The sequence below is a fragment of the Xiphophorus hellerii genome, chromosome 10, assembly GCF_003331165.1.
Source record: "Xiphophorus hellerii strain 12219 chromosome 10, Xiphophorus_hellerii-4.1, whole genome shotgun sequence".
Taxonomy (NCBI): Eukaryota; Metazoa; Chordata; class Actinopteri; order Cyprinodontiformes; family Poeciliidae; genus Xiphophorus; species Xiphophorus hellerii.
In genome coordinates, this window is record NC_045681.1 from 25,875,215 (window position 1) to 25,897,073 (window position 21,859).

Below are 21,859 nucleotides of genomic sequence, written 5' to 3' on the forward strand. Positions count from 1 at the left end.
GGGATCCTGGTCTGTCATCCCCTATCGTCAGTCCCTCACCAAGGACGTCGTGTGGGGATCCTGGTCTGTCATCCCCTGTCCTCAGTCCCTCATATAGAATGGCGCGTAAACTTCCTGTTTTGTTATCCCCTATCCACAGTCCCTCACCAAGGACAGCGTGTGAGGATCCTGGTCTGTCATCCCCTGTCCTCAGTCCCTCATATAGAATGGCGCGTAAACTTCCTGTTTTGTTATCCCCTATCCACAGTCCCTCACCAAGGACGTCGTGTGGGGATCCTGGTCTGTCATCCCCCGTCCTCAGTCCCTCGTATAGAATGGCGCATAAACTTCCTGTTTTGTTATCCCCTATCCACAGTCCCTCACCAAGGACAGCGTGTGAGGATCCTGGTCTGTCATCCCCTGTCCTCAGTCCCTCATATAGAATGGTGCGTAAACTTCCTGTTTTGTTATCCCCTATCCACAGTCCCTTACGAGGGACGATGCAAGAGGATCCTTTTCTCTCATCCCCTGACATCAGTCCTTCACCATCAACACACCGTGAAAATCCAACTTTGTCATCCCCTGACTTCCGTTTCCGGATGGAGACTGAAAAGGACAAAGAAGAGGAACCAACACCTTCAACATCTGGTGGAATGACAGCAAGAGCGAGTTCCAGACACGTGTGGTTTAGACCTCGCTACGTTTTAAGTGACTCTGATTAGATTGGGATCCGTAAAAACTGAAGACCTATTTGGGAAGTCACATTAGGACATCATCATTTCTCTGTTTTTTGGGGTTTTTTAAAATTAAAGCCAATGGGTTTCTAGCAAGCCCGTGGAAGCCTTACGTAGCGCCTTGCACCGGGGCTGTTCTTTATCCCGCTGCTAGATGTAGCATTTTAGATGGTGAGGATCCTGGCAGGTCTGAGGAAGCCTTAGGTAGCGCCTTGCACCGGAGTTTTCTTCATCTTTGCGATTTCTTCTCAACTCCCCCATGTTTCAGGGTGAAATAGCGGTTCTTCCCCACGCTGTGCTCTCCGATATAGTAAATTGTTCTATCCTGTTCCTCCACTAATCCAGTCTCCAAGTTTTTAATCTTTCAGGTTTTAGCTGCTCATCGCTGGATCCTTTCGTCGTCGTCCATGTGGTTCCTGTCCTTCTGGACCCCTTGTTTTTCACGCTGCTCGTACGTTTTTCCACATTCACATGATACTGCTTGCCTCCTGCTGGTGGTGGGGACCATCAGCTTTACTAAATAAAAGTAGAAATAGAAATTCACTATTAGTAATTTAGAAACTGTTCAACCATGTAGAGTTAAAGTTTACATTAAGTAAGGAATGCTTGCCTGACAACATGTTGTATTAGAAACCAAATTAAAGCATCAGGACAATAAGAAATTAGAAGACAAAGGAGAACATAGACAGAATTTATGATTGAAGGATTTAATTAAAAGTTTTTATTCAGAGAGACACTAGAGAACAGGATCGGAGGAAAGGAAATGGAGAGCATGTGGAGTAAAGTTTTATGTAGATAAACTATTAATCTCATGAAACAAATAGTTTATATGGCTAACAGCATGTTCATGTGTTGCAACACAGCAAAATCACAGAAGATGAATAGACATTAAAAAAATACCAAACTAGTCTCTGGTTCGGGTTCAGACTTCTCAGATCTCTGATTCTCTGGTCGTCCCAGGTTGGATCTCCTCCGCCTGTAATCCTCCACCTTCAGCACCACCAGTCAGGTGGAGGAAGATATGAGAACCCAGTTGACAAAAAAAGTAAGAAACTTATTTTCATTTTAAATATGGAAGAAATTGAGGTCAAATTTCAATATTGTTCTTCCTTCTGTCCACGTATATTCTATTTGTTAACCCTGTTGTCTTTTCTCTGGATTTCATTTCTACATCAACTCATGTCACATGACATGAGTTGACCAACAACAGCAGAAGACCAGCTCCGCCTGTAATCCTCCTCCTTCAACACCACCAGTCAGGTGGAGGAAGATAAGAGAACCCAGTTGACTAAAAAAAGTAAGAACATTTATATCTACACAACATGATTAATCATTTCAAATATAGCTGCGGAGAGCTGAACTGAAAGTTAGAAACTGTCTGCTGTCCATGCATATTTTCCTCCTTCACTTTATCTTCTCTCTTTATTTCATTTCTCTGTGAACTCATGTGATGACTGGAGTTGACCAACAATTAAAGCAGAAGACCTGCTCCACCTGCTGATCTACTGGTTGTAACAGCTTGTGGGAAAGGTGAGGACATGATGATGACTTTGATCAGAAAATCTCTTTCAATAATCTGTCATTTAGACAGAGATTAAGGAATGTGTGTCTGATCATGTGATGATTCCCCAGCATCACTGGACCAATCAGGCGAGAGAAGACAGAGAGGACTGAGGACTGAAACGAAAATACTCTGCCTGCCAAAAAAGGTAGACGATCCAGTGGCCCCAGGTTTACACACCATCTGTTGGTACTAAATACATTTTTTACAACCTTAACTTTTCTATAGTTGAGATTATTTTCTTAATTATTCAAGAATTGAAACCTTGGTTTTCCTTCCTGTTAGATCATATAAGCAAATAAAAGAAACAAATTTTAATGTGCAAAAAGTTGATTTACAGTGAGCAACGCTACAACACTTTTACACATACAGTGCAGTAAACAATTCTCATTAAATTCCCCCCCGTTGTGACAGGTTTGAGGCAGACCGACCGCTGGGGAGATGGACCTCAGCTGACACCATTACTCTGGATGTAACAGGTAGGTGAGCAGAAACTGAAGCTGCTGAGACATCTCAGAAAAGTTTCAGCATTTAATAACGTGCGTTGGACTTTGCGTTTCTCAAGTTTGTTCTTCTGTTTCCTTAGCTCGACTCTGCTGTCAAAACATCAATGACTCGAGAAGCGGACAGCGAGATTTCTGGTGCCTGGCTGGAGACGAGATTCTGATTATTCAAGAGCCAAAACAAAATGTCAGAATAAATAGTTAGAAGGCAGATTTGTTTTCTATTTGTTGTTGTTTTTATTATTAATGCTCCACGACACAAAATGTATCACTGCTGTAACTCTTGAGTTTAATAAAATGTTCTTCTTTCAATCTGTTATTTCTGCTGTCATTTTTTTTTTTACCATAATCATTTGTGGAAACATTATATATTAAAGGAACGCCCACATTTTTAATAGAACTTCATGACTGATCAAAGCACAAACTGGAGAACAGGATTAAAAGAAATTTATTTTTTTTAGTAAGTGTTAATTAATTTGTAGTTACATCAATACAAAATTCACATCTTAAGAACTAACACAAGCCAGTCACACTGAAGAAGTATCCTGATGTTGACCTTCGACCCTTAGCTTCAACTGATTCACTGAAAGGTTGGGTAGAAATGTTACCCAGAGAACGCTCTTTTTCCTTCGTGGATTACACATTTTTCAATTTCCCAGAGGAAAATCCATATCTTTGTGCAACAGATTTATTTATTTGTTTTTTGACTCGTTTAGTTTCTAAATTGAAACTTTTATAAGCAGTGACAAGTGGGTTGTTTCAAGGACAAACAACCCACACAAAAAAACGAGTTCTCGTTTTTTTGTGTTTAAATGTTATGTAAGGCAGCACACGCGTGTCACCCAATTACTTTGTGTGGCTCTAATTACATGCAGGTACAACGATGAGATGCTGGTTTTTGTAAGGGTTTTTTTTTGCCACAGCAAGAAGGATGTGAGGCTTCAGGTTCAGTGCAGAATTCAGTTTTATTTGAAAGTACGAGCTTTTGACCAAAACAGCTCTGGATATGAAGACTAAATAGAAACAAAAGGGAAAAAGTTATTTAAAAACCTGGATGTTATTCAGAATTAGATATTTTTTTTAAATTAACATATTTTTCTGTTTTTTTGTTTGTTTGTTTCAAATGTTTTTGCAAAGTATTTTTCTGAAGCTGATTATGTAATTTGGATCAATAAAGTATTTTTGAATTGAATTTTTCTTCCAATCCATGTTTTGTGACAGAGAGAAGTTTTCTCATTTATAGGTCCGAAACTGACATAGTTAAGAATGAAAGCAGAAATATAATGTCACACCAGTCGTGTAAGTTTTAAAAATGTCATTGGGGCGTGCTGTGGTGGCGCAGGGGTTAAGCACAACCCACATATAGAGGCCTTAGTCGTCGACGCGGCTGTCGCAGGTTCGATTCCCTGCCTGGCGACCTTTGCCGCATGTCTTCCCCCTTCTCTCATTACCCTCTTTCCTATCAATTCTCTGTCAAATAAAGGTCACTATAGCCAATAAAATCTTTAAAAAAAGGGGCGTGCTGTGGTGGCGCAGGGGGTTAGCACGCCCCACGCTTGGAGGCTTTAGTCCTCAGGCGCGGACTTCGCGGGTTCGACTCCCGGTCCCGACGACCTTTGCTGCATGTCTTCCCCCCTCTCCTCACCCTCCTTCCTGTCTGCCTACTGTAGAAAAAATACGAGCCACTAGCGCAGCAAAAACTCTTTGGAGAAAAAAAAAAAAATTTAAGTCATTACACTAGTTGGCCAGTAGGTGGCAGCATACGGAGTGATAAACAAGATAACGCGATACTTGTATTATCTGCGTTATTTGTGGTCCAAGTTCTCTCACGCGCCAGTGCGTGCGTTCGTCAATGAATGTCATGGAAACGACGTTAGCGTCCTCAAGCCTATAAATGACGCTGACCTTCTGAGTTCTTTCCCCTTTGCGACGGGACTTTTGAGAGAGACGCCTGAAGGAGCCTTTACAGCCTCGGAAGGTTTGAGCTTGTTGAAAAGTCTGCTGTGCAAAACTTGCTAAAGAAGCACTTGCTGAAATACGCACTTGCTGAAGAAGCCCGTGGATAACAAACCTGCGACAGACGGTTCCTGACCAGAAGAAGAAGAAGAAGGAGGAGGAGGAGGACCAACAGGGTGACCAGCTGGAAGGTTAAAATCATTCTTCTATTATTTTTAATAAACGAAAGCAAATTATTACTAAGATATTAGTGACTTGTTTAGTTTATTTTGTGTTTGTGTGTGTTTTAAAGAAATACTGACTTCTGTAGAAAAAAAAGACAAGTAGCATTCTTTGCTAGCATAGATGTTCTTAACTAATGAGCCTTTTTCTGAACTGAATTTCGCTGGAAATGTCAGGAATGTTAAACTGTGGTGTAGTGAGTCAATAAATATATGTATTTTACTTAATTATAGTCAAATTAGTTAAATTAAATGTCTCGAAAATGATCTTGGTTTTTGACCGTTATTTTTTGAAAAATGCCATGATAAACATTCCGTTTCCATGGATACGATAAATGAAATACGTTAAATATTTAATATTATTTTTGAAAAAACATTCAAAAAAATAGAATTTACTTTTATAATAGCCTATATTTTAATTGTTTAATTTAATTATTTCTTTCAAGAAAGGGACATGTTGATCTGATTTGTATTATAATTTTTTTGCATAGCCAGGATACATGAATTGATTTGAAAAAACAACAATGGTGATATTTAATCTAAGAGTATCAGGTTTGCTGACTTTGGTGTCCAATTCTTTGAAATTTTGATGACTTCTTTGAAATATATAGCTTTAATAGGTCTCTTGCATTTGTGGGGTGAAACAAATTTGTGAGTTAATTTAAATAGTTTTGTGACTTATGTGTTAGCTTATTGACATTTGTGGATAAATGTCTGGGATATTAACACTGGTGTTTGAGAAAACTGTTGTGCTTGTTTGGGGAAAAAAAACAAACGGTAAGATTTCTGTCCAATTTTTTGAAAAATGCCCGGACAAACACACGTGGTTTCCATGGTAATCACATCAGACTAGCGGCTTATTAGGACACTCGAAGACGCTTTACATAAAATTTCCATTCATGCACACGTTCACACACTGAAGATAATAAGCTAATGGATTGTACCCACCGATGTTATGTCATGCCAACAATAAACTCCAGCTAAAGGTGGGAGAAGTGTCTTGCTCAAGGACACAACGACAGAGGCGGACCATTGCAGGGCAAACTCCTACCACTGTCGCCCCAGTAATAAGCATTATAAGTGTGTGTGTGTGTGTGTGTGTTTGATTTTAACAAACAAAATATGATTTCTTTGTAAAAAATCAGTTTTGATGACTTTGGTGTCCAATTTTTGGTAAACTGGATGGTTCTTTTTCATTTTTTTAAAAATAGCCCAGAAAAACATATTTAGTTTCCATGGATACATTGGTGACATTATTTAAAATGACTTCAATAAAAAATTAAGAAACACTTTTCAAACGTGTGCCTCCTACTATCTAATGATAGACTTTAATATATGCGTTTAGTTTTATTACATGGTGAACTAAATTTAAAAGAAAAAAAACATTATTTGAGTTGGTTAAAGTCAGCTTTGATGTTCATTTTTGGAAACTACAACTCTGTCTAGGAAAATATAATTAGCATTTTTGGGGTGCAACGTATTTGTGAGTTAATTGAATTTGTTTTGTGATTTATATGCTGGTTATTTGAAATTCTGGAAGATGTCAGTAATGCTGACTGGAGTTGTTTTGGTTTGAAAGAAGGTTTGGAACCAGCTTTTTGAAAAATGTTTGTCGTCTCCATGGATACATTGATTAAACAATAACACACAACTTTATTCTTAGAAAAAGTCTTTAAAGAACAATCAATGTGTGCCTGTTGATTTCACAAAGTAACTAAATTATTTAGTTTATTGTAATTACTTAAGACCAGGAAAACCAGTGTTTTGCTCCATTGCATTTTAGTGACGTATCATTTTCAGAAGTTAGTTGAATGTTAACAGTGAATGTTAAAATTCATTAGAAACACATTGATCTCGGTTTCAGTGAATCCAGTTGTGATTACTTCGTTACTTAACATTTTTGGTGAGAATGTGGGGGTTTAACACTGCTTATGTGGTTTAAAAAGTTACTTCTGGTTTTAGAAGATCGGTTTTGATTTATTCAGATCTTTGGAATAAGAAGTCAGTGCCTGGACCAGGTTTCAGAAAATGCCTCAAAAACACATTTGGTCTCCTTGGATACGTTGCTTGAAATAAAACCTTAATGCTTGAATATTAGAAAAGTTTTTAGATATATATTTCTCCTGAACTATTTCTAAGTAGTTTAGGTTTAAACTTATTATTGTTTAGTTTTATTTTTCTAAGAAAGAGGAGTTTTGAATAATTAGTTGTTTATGAAATGCTGTGTTGGTCATTTGCATATTTGGAGCTGTAATATATTTTCACGCTGATTACGTTTTCAGAAAGAGTCGGCAATATTAATAGTGGTGTGGTGATTGGAAAACATTTTATTGTAGTTTGAGAGGATTACTTTTAGAGAATCCATTTTGTTGATGTTTTTGTCTCCATGGAGATGGTAATATTGAAAGAAGCATTTGGAGAAATATAATTGTGTGAACATTCATCTGAGTTTCTTGCTGGGTTGTGTGCAGCCATGATCTTCAGACTGATGTAATGAATTTCATAACACTACCTTCAACCATAACTGACCCATTTGGAGTAATATTAACATGTGATAATAAGACTTTGAGGCATCATGCACACATAAGGGATGCAGATTATTATTTTAATTATTTTATCTCCAGACAAAATATAATGGCCATTTTAACACTGGATATGGATTTCTAAAAAAATAAGCAATATTATTTTTGTAGGAGGGAACCCCTGGAAACGGAGGAAGGGCTACTTATGTCGGCTTGTTTATTTAGATCCCCAATCTTTAAACTTAATTAATTTTACAGGTGTACATTTCTGCTGTTGGCTATATGTGGGAGTATGAAGGTAGTACTGATGGGGTGTCAGACTAGCTGTCTTTGTGATTGTGAAAAATTGTGGAGCTCAAAGGAATTTAGTTTGATTTACTACAATTAACATTTTGGTAATTTACAAATGCTATTAGAAACATATATTTTTAAACTTTGATACTTTTAAATATTAAAATTGTGTAAGCAGTGATTTAAGTGTAATAATTATGAATGGATAACATATCTTATCCCTGGCTATTGTTAAGAATGATAAATTGTACCTGAGCATCAAAGATTTGTGAGGATGGGTTGTTATATAAGGGTAAACTGAGTAACTTGTTGCAGTTTTATTTTATTCACACTAATGGAATAATATTAGATTACAGGTGTTTCATTAGCTATTAAGACATCCTAAACACACTTTATAGCTCTTTAATTTATGTTTCCAAATGTTTAAGAGTTTATGGTTAGGGGTGAATTACCAATAAGTCTAAATTTGATTTGTTGTCTCTAATGACTGATTGGTACCAAGGTGAAGCTGCAAGTTCGTTTGTCTGAGTGACGATGGTCCATACATGTTTGATCATTGAGTTTTAGAGTTTATTGTTGTGGTTTTTATGTAAAATTGTATTTTTTGCTGTTGTTTGTGACTAACGATAAACTATATTTGTTTTATCTCTTAATTCCCGTCCTTATTGTATAATCATACACAATGGCATAGCAATAATATTGTTCATTAAATATATTCAAGAAAAACAAACACATTCACAAACCTGGGTTATTGTATTGTTGGTATTTCAGTGTTGTCTCTAAACATTGCTTTGGACTTTTGTGAAGGTCTGGATACTGAATTGTAGCTTTTTTTGCTTTGTTTCTTTCCTTCACAGCCCATACCATGGCGCTTCCAGCAGATGGATCCCCAATGTTGGAGGGACATCCAGATAATGGTAAGGATCACGGTAAGTTGTGGTCAAATGAAGCCGAGGAAGACGAGGTAGGTAATGCCGGTACTGCCGGCTCTAGTTGTAGTTCTTCTACTAGCTCTAGTGGTAACTCTTCTACCAGCTCAAGTGACGACGAGGCTGATAACGAAGACCAGGATGACTTTAAGTCCCGACTTTGTTTTGTCAAGGTCATTGTAGGAAAGCTTCAACAGTCATTGAAACATCACAATTCGACGGTTGTTCAGCGGGGCGCCGCTAAGAGTAGTTCAACAGTGGACCGTGCCAGTGCTGCGTCACAGCTGCTTGAGATTCTTCCCCAAAATTTCAAATACAAACAAGACATTGGGGTAGCTCAGAAGCCTCAAGAAGACAAGGCTCCCTGTACTTCACTTGAATTCGCATCTGGACTTGACAAACAGAAGAGCCCATTTTGCTGTCCAGAGAACCCCAGACCTATCGGTACCTCGCAACATCATCAGGTAGGTTTGGAAGAGGACGGGGCTTCTTTGACTTCCGGCCGCGCCAGGAGCACTACACAGAAGGTGGATTCTGCGACGGAACACGACCCACCATCAAAGCTTAGTTTTGGTACAGTGCTTCCTTCCAGCTTTAAATTCACATGTGGACTTGACAAACCAGAAGAGCCCATTTTGTGTCCAGAGGACTCCACTCCTATCAGTGCCTCGCCACAACCTCTGGCAGGTTGGAGAAATTTAGTGGCTTCTTGTACTTCCGGCCGTGCCAAGAGAACGGCAAAGAAGTTGGATGATGTGAAGGAGGATGACCCACCATCAAAGCCTAGTTTTGGTACAGCGCTTCCTTCCAGCTTTGAAGTCACATCTGAACTTGACAAACCAGAAGAGCCCATTTTGCATCCAGAGGACTCCAGTTCTGTCAGTGCCCCGCCACAACCTCTGGCAGGTTGGAGAAATTTAGTGACTTTTTGCCGCGCCATTAGAATTCCAAAGAAGGTGAATGATGCGAAGGAGGATGACACACCATCAAAGCCTAGTGATCAGGTAGGTTCGAAAGAGGACGTGACTCATGCGACATCTGTGACTGGCATAAACGGAAAGAGGACCAGGGACACTGTTGCTAAAGAGGAGCCCCCAGCCAAGAGGAGTAAGGACACTCTTGCTGAAAAGGAGCTCCCTGCCAAGAAGACCAGGGACAGTGTTACTGAAGTGAAACTCCCAGCCAAGAGGACCAGGAATAGTGATGATGCTAGACAGGAGCCCTCTGCCAAGAAGACCAGGGCCAGCGTTACTGAAGTGAAACTCCCAGCCAAGAGGACCAGGAATAGTGATGATGCTGGACAGGAGCCCTCTGCCAAGAGGATCAGGGAGAATCAAACTGAATATGTGCTCCCCTCCAAGAGGACCAGGGACAGTGTTGCTGAAGAGGAGCCCCCAGCCAAGAGGACTAGAGACACTGTTGCTAAAGAGGAGCTCCCAGCCAAGACGGCACAGTGGTATAATGAAGATCCCATTTGGGACGAGGTCCTTCAAAGTATCGGCAGAAGGATGGCATGGAGATATGGTAAAGAATGGGAGGACGAGCCCATTCCGTCAACCCCTCTGTTCATTCCATACCGAAAGACAGACCATGAAGATCCTATTCTGTTATCCCCTGTCCTCAGTCCCTCCACCAGGACGTCGTGTGAGGATCCTGGTCTCGTCATCCCCTGTCCTCAGTCCCTCACCAAGGACGTCGTGTGAGGATCCTGGTCTCTCATCCCTGTCCTCAGTCCCTCACCTAAGGACGTCGTGTGAGGGATCCTGGTCTCCTCATCCCCTGTCGCATCCACAGTCCCTCACAAGGACAGTCGTGTGAGGGATCCTGGTCTGTCATCCCCTGTCCTCAGTCCCTCATATAGAATGGCGCGTAAACTTCCTGTTTTGTTATCCCCTATCCACAGTCCCTCACAAGGACAGTCGTGTGAGGGATCCTGGTCTTTCATCCCCGTCCTCAGTCCCTCAGTATAGAATGGCGCGTAAACTTCCTGTTTTGTTATCCCCTATCCACAGTCCCTCACCAAGGACAGTCGTTGGAGGATCCTGGTCTGTCATCCCCTTGTCCCTCAGTCCCTCGATATAGAATGGCGCGTAAACTTCCTGTTTTGTTATCCCCTATCCACAGTCCCTCACCAAGGACAGCGTGTGAGGATCCTGGTCTGTCATCCCTGTCCTCAGTCCCTCATATAGAATGGCGCGTAAACTTCCTGTTTTGTTATCCCCTATCCACAGTCCCTCACCAAGGACGTCGTGTGGGGATCCTGGTCTGTCATCCCCCGTCCTCAGTCCCTCGTATAGAATGGCGCGTAAACTTCCTGTTTTGTTATCCCCTATCCACAGTCCCTCACCAAGGACAGCGTGTGAGGATCCTGGTCTGTCATCCCCCTGTCCTCAGTCCCTCATATAGAATGGTGCGTAAACTTCCTGTTTTGTTATCCCCTATCCACAGTCCCTTACGAGGGACGATGCAAGAGGATCCTTTTCTTTCATCCCCTGACGTCAGTCCTTCACCATCAACACACCGTGAAAATCCAACTTTGTCATCCCCTGACTTCCGTTTCCGGATGGAGACTGAAAAGGACAAAGAAGAGGAACCAACACCTTCAACATCTGGTGGAACGACAGCAAGAGCGAGTTCCAGACACGTGTGGTTTAGACCTCGCTACGTTTTAAGTGACTCTGATTAGATTGGGATCCGTAAAAACTGAAGACCTATTTGGGAAGTCACATTAGGACATCATCATTTCTCTGTTTTTTGGGGTTTTTTAAAATTAAAGCCAATGGGGTTTCTAGCAAGCCCGTGGAAGCCTTACGTAGCGCCTTGCACCGGGGCTGTTCTTTATCCCGCTGCTAGATGTAGCATTTTAGATGGTGAGGATCCTGGCAGGTCTGAGGAAGCCTTAGGTAGCGCCTTGCACCGGAGGTTTCTTCATCTTTGCGATTTCTTCTCAACTCCCCCATGTTTCAGGGTGAAAATAGCGGTTCTTCCCCACGCTGTGCTCTCCGATATAGTAAATTGTTCTATCCTGTTCCTCCACTAATCCAGTCTCCAAGTTTTAATCTTTCAGGTTTTAGCTGCTCATCGCTGATCCTTTCGTCGTCGTCCATGTGGTTCCTGTCCTTCTGGACCCCTTGTTTTTCACGCTGCTCGTACGTTTTTCCACATTCACATGATACTGCTTGCCTCCTGCTGGTGGTGGGGACCATCAGCTTTACTAAATAAAAGTAGAAATAGAAATTCACTATTAGTAATTAGAAACTGTTCAACCCATGTAGAGTTAAAGTTTACATTAAGTAAGGAATGCTTGCCTGACAACATGTTGTATTAGAAACCAAATTAAAGCATCAGGACAATAAGAAATTAGAAGACAAAGGGAGAACATAGACAGAATTTATGATTGAAGGATTTAATTAAAAGTTTTATTCAGAGAGACACTAGAGAACAGGATCGGAGGAAAGGAAATGGAGAGCAATGTGGAGTAAAGTTTTATGTAGATAAACTATTAATCTCATGAAACAAATAGTTTATATGGCTAACAGCATGTTCATGTGTTGCAACACAGCAAAATCACAGAAGATGAATAGACATTAAAAAAATACCAACTAGTCTCTGGTTCGGGTTCAGACTTCTCAGATCTCTGATTCTCTGGTCGTCCCAGGTTGGATCTCCTCCGCCTGTAAATCCTCCACCTTCAGCACCACCAGTCAGGTGGAGGAAGATAAGAGAACCCAGTTGACAAAAAAAGTAAGAAACTTATTTTCATTTTAAATATGGAAGAAATTGAGGTCAAATTTCAAAATTGTTCTTCCTTCTGTCCCACGTATATTCTATTTGTTAACCCTGTTGTCTTTTCTCTGGATTTCATTTCTACATCAACTCATGTCACATGACATGAGTTGACCAACAATTAAAGCAGAAGACCAGCTCCGCCTGTAATCCTCCTCCTTCAACACCACCAGTCAGGTGGAGGAAGATAAGAGAACCCAGTTGACTAAAAAAGTAAGAACATTTATATCTACACAACATGATTAATCATTTCAAATATAGCTGCGGAGAGCTGAACTGAAAGTTAGAAACTGTCTGCTGTCCATGCATATTTTCCTCCTTCACTTTATCTTCTCTCTTTATTTCATTTCTCTGTGAACTCATGTGATGACTGGAGTTGACCAACAATTAAAGCAGAAGACCTGCTCCACCTGCTGATCTACTGGTTGTAACAGCTTGTGGGAAAGGTGAGGACATGATGATGACTTTGATCAGAAAATCTCTTTCAATAATCTGTCATTTAGACAGAGATTAAGGAATGTGTGTCTGATCATGTGATGATTCCCCAGCATCACTGGACCAATAGGAGTCTTTATGAATGTTCATGACTGTTGTCATGAAGTGTCATTCGGTAAATAATGACACTTTTAATGCAAAGCTGCATTAAAAGTGCCAACTTCGCATTATTTTGAAAATAAAGTCACTTTAATGCAAGGTTGGCACTTTTAATGGACTTTCACTGCAACTTCTAGAGCAACTTTGCATTAAAAGTGTCATAATAATAACATTAAAAGACAAGGACAGAACTGTATTAAATTGAATATATATATATAATGATGACATTAAAAGTGTCATTATTTCGACACTTTAATGTCATAATTAAAAGTGTGAGGCCTTTTAATTATGACAATTAAAATGAAAAGGCCTCACACCATATATATATATTAATGTCATTATATACAGTGTATGTATATATATATATACTGTATATATATATAATGACATTAAAAGTGTCATTATTACGACACTTTTAATGTCATATTTAATAGTGTGAGGCATTTTAATTATGACAATTAAAATTAAAAGGCCTCACACCTTATATAATATAATATATATATATAATATATATATATATAATATAATATATATATAATTCATTATATAATAGTATGTATATATATATACTGTATATATATATAATGACATTAAAATTGTCATTATTATGACACTTTTAATGTCATAATTAAAAGTTTGAGGCCTTTAATTATGACAATTAAAATTAAAAGGCCTCACACCTTATATATATTATTATATATTAATATTATATATATATATTATTAATAATATATATTATATATTATATTTATTATAATATATATATATACGTATATATATATATATATATATATATCTCTATCTCTCTATCTATATCTCTATATCTATCTCTATAATATATATATATATATATATATTATATATATACTGTACATAATGACATTAAAATTGTCATTATTATGACACTTTTAATGTCATAATTAAAAGTTTGAGGCCTTTAATTATGACAATTAAAATTAAAAGGCCTCACACCTTATATATATTAAGTTATGAAGCCTAGGCGCAAATTCAAACTGGAAGACTCTTTTATCCCCACCGGGACCCGTTAATTGAAGCGACCTGCCCACAATCGTCGACCTATCAACGCCGGACCAAGCCACGTCACGTCCAATCACCGACCAAGTCCCAGCTGATAAGGACCTTCATCCGTGGTGTCCTTCGCTCTCCAGCCGAGCTCAACCCACCACCACCCCTTGTCCTCCATTCGCCCGGTCCCGAGGCCCGCACCCTTCTTCAACCTTCACCACCAGTGCCGGGCCCCGGGAGATGACGTTCCTAACAGCATCGGGGATGCTCATCTGAAGCCTATCGCTAACGCTGCGATAACCGTTATCCCCAGCCGGGGCCCGAGCGCCAAAGACTTTAAATTCTGTTTGTCAATAAACTCTTCTAATTGTCTTCTCATCTCCGTCTGAGTCTCTCCAGATTGAAATATATATATATATATAATGTCATTATATACAGTATGTATATATATATACACTGCCTGGCCAAAAAAAAGTCGCCACCTGGATTTAACTAAGCAAATAGGTACAAGCCTCCTATTGGATAAGTACTGCATAGGCGATTATCTTTCAGCTGGCAACAAGTTATTTAACCCCAGCTGATGCAATGAGTAACTCCTCATTTCTTAAACAACCATGTCAAAAGACACATCCTGTGGTCGTGGAAAAGACGTTAGTCTGTTTAAGAAGGGTCAAATCATTGGCATGCATCAAGCAGAGAAAATTTAAGGAGATTGCAGAAACTACTAGAATTGGGTTAAGAACTGTCCAACGCATCATTAAAAACTGGAAGGATGGAGGGGAACCATCGTCTTCCAGGAAGAAATGTGGTCGGAAAAAATCCTGAATGATCGTGATCGGCGATTACTTAAACGTTTGGTCAAATCAAATCGAAGAAAAACAACAGCAGAACTCAGGAGTATGTTTAATTGTGAACGCAAAAGCATTTCCACACGCACAATGCAAAGGGAACTCAAGGGGTTGGGATTGAACAGCTGTGTAGCCGTAAGAAAACCTCTAATCAGTAAGGCTAACCAGAAAAAAAGGCTTCAGTTTGCAAGGGAGCATAAAGATTGGACTCTGGAGGAATGGAAGAGGGTCATGTGGTCTGATGAGTCCAGATTTACCCTGTTCCAGAGTGATGGGCCATCAGGGTAAGAAGAGAGGCAGGTGAAGTGATGCACCCATCATGCCTAGTGCCTACTGTACAAGCCTGTGGGGGCAGTGCTATGATCTGGGGTTGCTGCAGTTGGTCAGGTCTAGGTTCAGCAACATTGTGTGCCCAAAGAATGAGGTCAGCTGACTACCTGAATATACTGAATGACCAGGTTATTCCATCAATGGATTTTGTCTTCCCAAATGGAACGGGCATATTCCAAGATGACAATGCCAGGATTCATCGGGCTCACATTGTGACAGAGTGGTTCAGGGAGCATGAGACATCTTTTTCACACATGGATTGGCCACCACAGAGTCCAGACCTTAACCCCATTGAGAATCTTTGGGATGTGCTGGAGAAGGCTTTGCGCAGTGGTCAGACTCTCCCATCATCAATACAAGATCTTGGTGAAAGATTAATGTGTAACACAGTAGAGAAGGGTATTACATATATTTTGGATAAATGGGCCAATAGGTTCGGCTATCGGAGCACAGTGGAGTGTTTAAATGACACACAAGGGCAGTTGGGTGTATTTAAAGAACTGGTTTTAGTGACAGAAACACACAATTAACAGTTGCACAAAACACACAATTATGAAAATAAAATTACACACAATAAAATGAAAAAAAAAAAGAAATAACAATAATACTTGGCCAAGTGCTAATTCTTAATTTCAAATAATTCGGGTGCACCCTGGTAATCTGCACTCCAAATTGTATTAGTCAGCAGATTAATCAAATTAATCCCAATTTGGTTTGATTCAACTTCATTCACAGGAGAATTTCCACCACAGCTGTGCGTCACAATGTCCGAAATAAAACAATCCAAACAGTATTGTCCAAAAATCAATAAATAAAAAAACAATAATAATGGAGAATGTCAGTTGTAGGTTTCACACATAACCGTGTGTGAAGATGTATGTTGCTCTCCTACCACACCGCAGGGTGCAGCATGACTCCAAATGGGATAGACGAAATCTGGTTCTCTCTTTAGGTCCAGGTGGGAAGGCTCGCCATCAATATCAAAGGAGGGATCCACTTCAGGAATGATCCAGTATAAAAAAAAACCTGACCTGTCAACAGACAGGACCAGCAGAAATACAGGACTTTACCAAGCCGTTCTAGCTTTAATCCTTCTTTCCAACACAGTAACAAAACATTACCTAGTTACTAAAACAACGGATATTTTTTTAACAACAATGTAACAAACGACAAAAACACAAATAAAAGGCTCCGAATATGCTCACCGATCTCAGTGCGACACACTTCAGACAACCGTATAGTGGGTCTCAATCCGGATGCGTGGGGCACTAAACGATGTAACAAGGCATATTTGATCTAAATAATATAAACTTAATAAAATAAAATTATGTTAAAGCCTAAATTTTACCTTTTATCTACGAAGAACAAGCTGAAATAACTGCCAGAAAGAGCCAACGATTCCTAACGGCTCTAACGGTAAAAAACTGAAGTTCAGTTTGTATTCATTTAATAAATAATTTCCAGCACAAAAGCTGGACAATCAACATAAAATCTATTTACAAAAGAGTTTATCCACAATACAGTTAATACAGCACGTAAAAAATACTTTTAACTGTCGGGATACATACTCTGGCGCTGCCCCGCTCAGCAGTCTCACCGCGTCGGATCTCTAGAGCAAAGCCAACGGTACTGCAGACCCGGGGGAGAAGGGCGGGATCCACAACGGCAGCCTGCACCCTGATTGGTCCAGACGCTCTGGAAACCAAACTTCTCATTGGCCAGGCAGACCACCCAGCTTCCTTAACCTCTTCTCTTAAAGTGGCATACCCACTTTATGTGGGTTACAAATGCAACACTGGATGGAAATAAACCTTTGACACTGCAGAAGCTTATTGAAACAATGCCACAGCGAATGCGGGCTGTAATCAAAGCTAAAGGCGGTCCAACAAAATATTAGAGAGTGTGACCATTTTTTGGTGGCGACTTTTTTTTTGGCCAGGCAGTATATATACTGTATATCAGAGGTGGGGACTCGAGTCACATGACTTGGACTCGAGTCAGACTCGAGTCGTTAAAATCACGACTTGAGACTTGACTTGAAAAAATGCTCAAAGACTCGGACTTGACTTTGACTTTCATGCCATTGACTTGGGACTTGACTCGACTTGAAGCTGTTTACTTGAAAAGACTTGATATTTTTTACTCAAAGTCTTAAAATTTAAAACACATTATTTATAAAGTGGCGTCATTAATTAATTTCACTCATTCCGTATCAATATGCGCAGACCGTCACTATGGTTTTCCTCTCTCCTTATGTATGTATGTGTACGTAGCTGCAGCACAACCAATCAAATTAACAGGATTTGGACGTTTAAAAAAACGCGGCAAAGCTACAGAGCTCAGGGAACGAAATACGAAATAACCGCTCGAATATGCTTCCGCGAGTAATTTCTTTTGGCTACGTAGGTTATGAACTTTCGACTAAAAAACGAACTGCAACTTGTAAAACATGCAAGAAGAGAATATCGGATGGAGATGCCACGACGTCCAACTTTGTCCGGCATTTGAAGCTTCACAAAGATCGGTAGGTGGCACTTTTCTTTTGCTGTAAGATAGTTGACTTTAGCTAACTTCGGGTTAGCATGTGTACTCCGGGTTAAATTGGTGATGATTTACCATAAATCCGGTCCTTCAAATGCCTCCACAAATAATGTGCACCGTGTTAGCTCAGGAAGCCGGTGGATAGTGAGCGGGGCTCCGGAACAGAAAGCAGATTCTGGACCTGAACACAGGGAACAGAGTCTCTCTGTCCCATCATGATGATGAGCCGGGTCTAGTATCATCTAAGGATGGTTGGTGTATTTGAAGACATCTACGTTGGGAAATTATATTGACAATATATTGTTTACTGCAGTCAGTGCATTAAGTCAACTGTTTTTGACTTAATGCACTGACCAGCGTGACTGTCACATGTGGCACAGAACCCATTTCCAAGTAGTATAGCTTTGCTGGGAAAAAAAAAAAAAGACCAAATACAGTGACTGTCCCAAATAAATTTTGTGTTTAGAATATCTGTCCCATATTTACGGAGGACTGAAACTAACATACTTAGAAATAAAAGCAGAAAAATAAATGCACCAGACCTTCCTGAGTTTACTTGTGATAACTTCATTTATACTTATTTCATTTTTTGAAAACTATGATTGTTGTAGTGTTGATGTTTATTTATGAATAGAAGGAGTAAACTGAAGTCAAATGTAATTCATGAATGGCTGTAATTTATTTTCTGACATCTGTTTACTTCTGACAGATTTGAAGAATACCAGATGAATAAGAGGATCACAAATGAACCTCAAATACGTATTTTAAAAAGAACAAATGGTCTAATATTTGAATTTTATGTATAATTGCAAATTATATAAAAAAAAATAAAATAAAAACGACTCGAAATGACTTGAAATTAAAGGTTCCTGACTTGAGACTTGACTCGACTTTTGCCTGTCTTTACTTGAGACTTGACTCGGACTTGAGGACAGAGACTTGAGACTGTTAAAGAGGAAAGTTATTATGTTAGCTTAAATTTTGGAAAAAGCATGGCTCTCCTTTTCCTCCTGTTAGCCGGGTCGCGAGCGGATGTCATCACGGCTGCAAAAGTACGGCGAAACAGAATGACGTCACAGATCACAGAGTTTAATCTCATACAAAGCAATCGACAACAAAGCTGCAGAGATACAGAGATATGCATTTTCTCATGAAATAAAAACACACAAGGGAAGACAGACGAACACAAACATATAAGACAGACAAAGGCGCCCTCGTGGAGAAAAGATGAAAAAAACTCTCTCAGCCCCTCTCCGGTGCTGCCCTGAAATTTTAACCAAAGAGGCGTTTCCCTATTTAATATATGCAAAGAAGGCGTTCTGCTCTTCGACCAATTAGAACTCCCTCAGGCCCCCAAAGAAAGTTGTGACTTCCTGATTTATAGCAAAGGTGTCTGTTTTTTTATCTAAGCAAAGGCGGACCACTTCGTGCCCATCGCTGCCTGATACGGAAGATCCCTGGCGCCAAACGTCCTAAGATGAGATTTCACAGACACCTCCGTAGTCCCCACTTCCATTGGAATGCAAATTTATTGCTCTGGTGTGGGGGAGGCAAAGGGCCCTGCTCTGTCTGCTTACCGCATCTCAGACGAGACCTGTTCCAAATAAGAGTATTGTATATAACTGTTACACATGTCGTAGATTAACTGTATTAAGCGCCAACAAATAATCATTTTCCTTTACAAGACTTACTTGAGACTTGCAACACAGTGACTTGGTCACACCTCTGGGTCAATTCTTTACCCAGATCCGTTTATTTATTTATTTATTTATTTACCGTTGAAGCTGTGTTAAAAGATAAAGCAGTCTAACATCGCTATTTAAGGCGTAATATTTCACATGGCAAATAATTGATAGAAGAGTAATAGAAAACCAACAGACGCAGCGGTCATCACATGCTGTTCGAACAGGTGATTCAATGTAATTGAATCATTAAATGTTCAGACTGGGCGGCGTGGACAACCGCCCAGGGCATCATCATGTGGGCCGCATCATGATGAAGTGACTGTATCTATACTGAAATAATATATTCTGGACACCTTTTATATATATTTAAAAAACCTGTACTTTCTTTGGCACTTTTTCAGATGGTGGGTAGTAGGGAATTTTCCATAAAAAAAGAAATCTATAAAACGATCTGTATTTTCAGTCTGCAAAATGAAACAAAACTACTAAACATAGCCATAAATAACTGTTTTTATCTGATGAAGCAGCCTAATAACATCTTAGAAGGAAGTTTCAATGAAATGCATTAAAAAAATAAACATTTTGGTGCAAGTCAAAAATTCCCTAAAATTAGATATTTTAAAAAACAAACAAAAATCCCTGTTTTCTACCACCAATATCTATGAAACTATTAAAGATGGCCAAAATGGATGACTTTATATTATTCAGCGGCCTAATTTATCTTTAGTAGAGAAGTTTTATTTATTTGTATGAAAGATACAAATTTGAGAAGTGGTCAAAAAAATACACAATTTTGTCAATTTTTGAATTTTTTTTCCGTCGGTCAAATTAGCTCTGGTAGCATTTTTGTGGCCTAATAAATCTTTATTAAACAGTCCCAGACCCCTACAAAAAATTGAGCTTGTTAAGATTACATAGTCGGCTGGAAAAAATAGCTTTTGGGGCTTGGTTTCCAAAAGCCCCAAAAGCCTCCGTCATAATCGCCCTTTAGCCATTTCCCGAATCAGAAGCTACAATCGGAAGCCAAATTCAGCTTTGATCCAGACGGTCAGTTAGGATCGCCGCCACAGTTAGAGGACTGGACTGACGTTTCCTTCTGTGCAGTCCGGTTCTGTTTAGGATCCTGCTCATCATGCTATTAATGGTTTTAACCACAGTGCAAAGCAGCATCCGTGTCTCTCCATGTTTTAGACCAAACATGAAGGGAAACTTGACCAAGGGAAGCTAGTACAGTTAGCCACTGTGCTAGCCTAGCATAAAACCGCCACTTCCTGGACATACAATTATCACGTTTAAACAAGATACGTATCACGTCTAAGATAAGTATCACGCTATAACGTGATGGCACTCTAAATATTTTTTTTCCTGTGTGATAGCATTGCGCTTCCATACAAATCAAACCAAAATTAATACTGTTCCATCTGAGGACAGTCGGGAATAAAACCCACTTCCGTTTTTCAGTTGAATGTGTTTGGCTCATTTGTCTACACTGGGCCACCCATATATACAAGCATGAACAGCAGCCTAATAGGATTAAAGATAAAAAAGTGTGTAACACCCCCCAGCCCCAAATGAAGGATGTGGCTTTACTGATGAACGTGAGGTTTATTGGAAAGTTAACCCTGAGTTCATTGTAATAGCTGTATTGCACAAACACACACCACACACCCCCACACACACACACACACACAAAAAGGACAGTGTAAGCTACAAAAACACAACCAGAACATTTCAACTAAAATAATATTCACCTCTAAAAATATCAACTCTAATTCAAAACTATTGCCCTAGTGTTTATATACAACAAATTCACAATTTCAATCGATACAAAATTAGAACCGTCCTTATTTACAAAACAAACATACCTTGTGCCTCTATCAAGGGGTTCGCTAATAACTAGACACATTTTAACACGTTGTTGTAACTTGTCTTCTGTTCCTTTCTGTCGTTAAGCTGCCATTCTACAACATATATAGAGCAAAAATAAAAATAAAATAACATCAAATCAAAAACTGGAAGTCATATGTTATACAAAATAAACGAGATAAAGGAAAAAAGCCCTTAAGATGTCTAAATGAGAAACGGCCACAGTTTAACCTGAGTTCATCAAACACTTTTCCTCACAAAAACCTCTTTTGATGAGGAAAACACTGTTGAGCAGATTCAATGGGAAACCGGTGTGTGGGTGATGGGTGATTGTGTTTTGCACATTGTTAAGCCCATATCAATTACAGCCACATTGGCAGAAACTAGTCTAATATGTTGGGAAAAGTTTCATTTGTCTTAATATGAACGAATTTATTTGGAAATGTTTTAATGGTTTGAAACATCTCCTTTACTAGAAGGTGGGAAT

At 39.4% G+C, this 21,859-nt stretch overlaps 2 long non-coding RNA genes across 6 annotated transcripts; one reads left to right on the forward strand and one right to left on the reverse strand.

The window, feature by feature from the left end:
• Positions 1 to 668: 668 nt before the first annotated feature.
• LOC116726911 (uncharacterized) lies at positions 669 to 3,206 on the forward strand. 4 transcript variants are annotated; one of them, XR_004340714.1, is made up of 4 exons: positions 669 to 2,243; positions 2,346 to 2,463; positions 2,689 to 2,753; positions 2,861 to 3,206. It is a non-coding gene; the product is annotated as an uncharacterized LOC116726911 (long non-coding RNA). The 4 variants fall into 4 exon arrangements; XR_004340715.1 differs by having other exon boundaries at positions 2,346 to 2,422; XR_004340712.1 differs by lacking the exon at positions 2,861 to 3,206 and having other exon boundaries at positions 2,689 to 2,836.
• A 12,687-nt stretch (positions 3,207 to 15,893) lies between these two features.
• LOC116726905 (uncharacterized) lies at positions 15,894 to 17,060 on the reverse strand. 2 transcript variants are annotated; one of them, XR_004340705.1, is made up of 4 exons: positions 16,849 to 17,060; positions 16,629 to 16,690; positions 16,486 to 16,548; positions 15,894 to 16,311 (listed from the first exon to the last, which is right to left on the reverse strand). It is a non-coding gene; the product is annotated as an uncharacterized LOC116726905 (long non-coding RNA). The 2 variants fall into 2 exon arrangements; XR_004340704.1 differs by having other exon boundaries at positions 15,894 to 16,548.
• Between the last annotated feature and the right edge of the window lie 4,799 nt (positions 17,061 to 21,859).